This window comes from Marmota marmota, unplaced genomic scaffold (assembly GCF_001458135.2).
Source record: "Marmota marmota marmota unplaced genomic scaffold, marMar, whole genome shotgun sequence".
NCBI lineage: Eukaryota > Metazoa > Chordata > Mammalia > Rodentia > Sciuridae > Marmota > Marmota marmota.
Genome location: NW_026000101.1, coordinates 2,245,336 through 2,250,476, shown reverse-complemented (window position 1 = coordinate 2,250,476; position 5,141 = coordinate 2,245,336). Strand labels below are relative to the sequence as shown.

General features: G+C 36.6%; 1 long non-coding RNA gene across 1 annotated transcript in view; it reads left to right on the top strand.

The window, feature by feature from the left end:
• LOC125610667 overlaps positions 1-476 on the top strand; it is a 32,051-nt gene extending 31,575 nt beyond the window's left edge. Inside the window, exon 4 of the long non-coding RNA XR_007340661.1 lies at positions 73-476. This is a non-coding gene — a long non-coding RNA (uncharacterized LOC125610667). The remainder of the gene's footprint in view (positions 1-72) is intronic.
• Positions 477-5,141: the final 4,665 nt, after the last annotated feature.

The following is a 5,141-nucleotide window of genomic DNA, read 5'->3' as shown; positions in this document are numbered from 1 at the left end:
CTGCTTTTTTTTTTTTTTTTTTTAATGTCCTGAATCAGCCAGTGTCCTGTTTCTTTCTTCACTTCCATTCAGGCCCACGGAAGCACCACAAGGAAAGGAGACTGCAGTGTTCTCATCTTTCCAAAAACCCCAAAGCAGTATTACCATCTGCTTGAGGTTCAGATAGAGCCTCTTCCCCCTGCTCTCATCTCACGCACCCTGCATATAACACGAGTTGGAGGAGCGAGTGCTCACTGTGCATCAGGCACTTCTCTTCTGTTTGTTTCATAATAACAAGAATAGCCAAAAATAAAACATGACAAAAGAAACAGGGCCCTTGTGGACTGATGGGGGGAATGTGAACCAGGACAGGCATTTTCTTAGAAGGTCCAACAGGCTGCAAAGAAATTTTGGAAATGAGAAAGTTCTAAAATTGGATTATGGTAATAATAGCACTGTACACATTTATTAAGAATTATTGACATGTATATTGTATTTCTAATTCGTGATTTTATGGCAAATTAGTGAATTTTTATGTAAATTATAATTCAATAATTCCATAAACCAAAATAATTCTATAATTCAATAATTCTATAAACCAAAATAAAGTACTACTGTTCCTCCATAGATATTAGTAAGACTACTAAGCCTGCAATGTGTGCATTAAGAAAGTATTGTGAATTCCTCTTCAATTTTAAAAAAGGTATTTTTCTACTTCATCACAATAATATGGGCAATAATATCAAAATGAGACACTTTGTTCCTTATTTTTAAATATCTTTTAAGAGTAATTTATTTTTTAAGTCAAAAAATAACAATAATATGCTATGGCTTATAATAAATATAGAAGTAAACTATAAGACAACAACCAATGGGCAAAGTTCAGGAGAAGAGAAATACAAGATTACTATTGCAAGGTTCTTATACTATACATGAAGTCATATAATATTACATCAATACATTAAAGCTATAAATTCAAAATCAACTACTGGGAGCACAAATTAAAAAGGTTTAGATTATATACTCATAAAGAAGGAAAAAGTATTTTAAAAATGCTCAGTTAGCTGGGCACAGTGGTGCATGCCTGTAATTCCAACAGCTTGAGGGGCTGAAACAGGAGGATTGAAAGTTCAAAGCCAGCCTCAGCAATGGTGAAACGTTAAGCAACTCAGTGAGAACCCATCTCTAAATAAAATACAAAATAGGGCTGGAGATGTGGCTCAGTGGCTGAGTGTCCCTGATTTCAATCCCCAGTTCGGGGGGGAAAAAAAAAAAAACTCAACAACAACAACTCAATTATTCCAACAGGAGGCAGGAAAAGAGATTGAAGAACAGATGGGGCTCATGGAAAACAAATAGCAAGATGGTATGTGTAAACCCATCTATATCCTTGGTTACGTTAAATGTAATGGCCTAAACATTCCAATTTAAAGTAATAGATTGCCAGATTGGTAAAAGAAAAAAGTAAGACCCAAATATATATGGTTTAAATATAAAGACACAAATAGGTTTAAAGTAAAAAAGCAGGAAAAAATGTACCAGTCTAGAACTAACCAAAGGAAGCTGGAATGGCTATATTAATATGAAGTAAAGTAGATTTCAGAACAAAAAAATATTATCATAATAACAATTCCATCATTATTTTATAACGATAAAGGGGTTAATTTACAAAGAGGACATAAAAATTCTAAACATGTGAAGCAAAAACTGATCAGTCTAGAATGAGAAATAGACAAATCTACAATTATAGTTAGAGAAAATATAGAAGACTTGAATACTAGCAACCAATTTGTCCTAATTAAAAGTCATAGAACATGCCCTCTCACCACAGTAGACCCACATCCTTTCAAGTGCAAATAACACATTTACTAAATCAGACCATATTCTGGACAATAAAAGTTTCAATAAATTTTAAAAGATGTAAGTCACATATCCCTCTTGGCTGGAGCTAAAATTAGTTAATCTTCTTGTAACTCCTAGAACTTCTCTATTATTTGAAGAAGGAACTAATAAAACTGATATAAGAGCCAGCATAGTGGCACATGTCTGTAATCCCAGCAACTAGAGAAGGCTGAGGCAGAAGGATTGCAAGTGTGAAGCCAGACTCAGCAATTTAGAAAAAAACCTTAGCAATTTGGCAAGACTCTGTCTCAAAAAATAAAAAGGACTGAGGATGTAACTCAGTAGAAAGTGCTCCTGGGTATTCAATCCCAGTACCAAAAATACAAAACAAAAACAAAAAAACAACCTGGTATAAGTATGAAAAATGATAAAATAATACATATAATAATTATATATATTTACATTTGTACTATGAAAAGATATAATGACAATTATCTGGGTCTGGGTCCTCTTATTATATTTTTAAAGATCAAAATGTAGGCAAGAAGACTGTTATATTACATGGGAAATAATTAATGTTAATTTTGTTAAAATTGATTATTGACATATTCCATTTTTTAAGGAAATGTAACTTAGTGGAATTGGAAAGAAGACATGTGCTCTCCAAATTGGATGGTTGGAGAAAATATAGTTTATATGGAAAGAAGAGACAGAATTGAGGGGGGGGGAAAGGAGCAGAAGGGAAAGGAGGAAGGAAGGAAGAAAGGAAAAATATAATTGAAATAAGATTTTTTTGAAAAAAAAAACCAAAAACTTTGTAAAACTTTTAAATATTCCATATAATCTTGAATTAATAAATGTGTTAAATATATGTAAATATCATTTCTTTTATGATTGTCACAGCAAAACACCCCCAAAACAACAAAAACTTTAACAAGTTCTGAAACATAGAACTTTCTCAGATCATATTTTCAGACCACAAAGCATAAGCAGACACTAATCATAAAAGATAAAACCTGTCCTATTAAGGAAGGGGAACTCTTATTGGCTCCGCCCTCCCCATGCGACAGGCTTCCCTTCCTACCCTGCACCTGCCTCACACTCTTCTCTCAAGCCAGATGGTCTGATAGCTGCCCTGCTCACTTGGCCTTTCTTTTGCAGCTCTGTGTGCTGGGGACTCATGATGCCACCTGGTGATAATCAGACAATCTCTTAGAGCCCAGCCAGCTCTTACTGTATGATGTATGACTATTTGGTCCCAAGATTTAGAGCAGAGCCTCTGTTTAGACATGACCTCAAATTCTAGGCCCTGGTCTAGCTTCCCCAGAGTGTCTCACTAACCATGATTATAAATTGGCTCAGCTATGAATAAATGATAACTTTGAGTCCCATTTGATTAAAGTTTCTCATATACAGATCTGCAGAAACCTGTAGGGCAAATTATAGGGTGACTAGATGAGGATGACTTATGCATTTCTGCCTTCCCATCCTTAGCCATTATTAACAAGTGTCACAGAAATTCCATCTTGACTCCTAACATCTACCAATTAAAGATCAGAAAACACTTCTCCCTCCATCTTAAAAAAAAATGGAAATAACTATTGCAAATTATTTAGCAGATACAACCTGTCAATACCAATGGAATGCTGCCATTTAATAGTGTTTTATTACTAAATAAAGACTAAAGATGTGTTAACATTTAGTGATAGGAATTTAAACAAAATTCGCCCTAATTAAATCCAAATCAAGATCAAAATCATAAAAACAAAGGTAGAAACTAATTAATTAGGAAACAAAACTGGCCAGAACAGAGAAATCCATCTAGGAGCGATTTCTTTGGGAAAACGAAAACCAATTAGAAAGCAGAATCTCTCATAAACCTAATTTTTTAAAAATAAGGCAACACAAATAACTACATTTACTGTGAATTTTAAAAGGATAGTTACAGATGCAAATATTCAGAAATCATTAACAAATGCTGTAAACTGTTGAGTGCTAGTGAATATGAAAATTCACTATTTTCACTCTACCAAGCTCCTTACTAACCCCATTCCCCCAAAGCTCCCTTCTGCACCCAGCAGCCCTAAGGCTCTTAGAACAAGGCCATTGGCCAACTCTTCAGGTTTGGCAGGGCTCTTTGACCTCTTTCTCTACTTAAAAATGCAAAAAGTTCAGGTTACTCTGCAAAGCTCAGGGCACTTGCCCCTTCCTTTCAAGTGGCTGTGACCTTGTCTCTTTTCAAGTTCAACTCCAGCCCCACTCTTAGACTGTAAGAAAGACTAATTGAAAAATAAGCTTGGAGAAGGTGGAAACTAGAGGGCAGAGAGCCCAGAGTTTGACCTGGAAAAATAGTGAACGAAGGACTTTATTGTAGGAGAAGAAAATGGGGGAGTGGAGCGGTCAAGGGAGAATGATACACGTTTCATGGGGGGGGGGAAATTAAACTGGCTAGCACCAGGCTCGTGAGTTAAACTTCTCATCTAGTTGCACCATTTCTAAATTTTAGTTGTATAACTTCTGATTTTATTCCTCCTGTAAATTAAAGATCGTCACTACTTAGCTCACCGAAATTTTAGGAGGAAAAATAGTAACGTAGAAAAATTTTGCGAAGAGTGATACTTGAAATGATGGTAGCTCAGGAAAGAGGGAGGTTCACTGTTCATTTGGAGATAGGGCAATGCCTGCCTCAAATCTGGTCTAGAGTGGTCATAACATCAAGCTTTCAAATGCAACAGTCATATCCTGTCTGTGCAGACACACGTGGAGCTACCAATAAGTGGGCTGCTGTGAGCCTAAAGGCCTGCTGGAAGTCCAGTTGTCATGGCCATGGTGGGAGAGCATGACTCCAGAGACAGTAATCTCTCAAGAATGCAAGTGAGGGCAACATGAGACTGCCCCTCTTGCCTTCACAGATCTATATTTCTTGACCACCAAGGCCTTTGGGCAAGAGGGCGTATGAAGCTTGAGTGGGGGCAGAGAACTGGAGAACCGACCTTTGATTATGAAACAAGTATTTGAAAGCCCTGTTGGGACTCAGACTCGTGTGGGCAAGCATAGAGCCGGTGAGGACCTTAAGTAGACAACTCAGACCAAGTGAGACTAGGGGCTGTTGAGTCCATGTACTTTCATATGTGAGGTATTTGGACTTTGGTACAGAATTCCTCTGACTCTCCTACCAAATACTTAGTCAAATAACACTGGTCACTAATGCTTCATGGAATGCATTTTCTCTAGGGAGGAATGCAAAAGGAGAGTTGAAGTTGGTGTCATTAGTAGCAAATTGGGAGGGAGACTGCATAGGAGATGGAAATTCCTGAAGC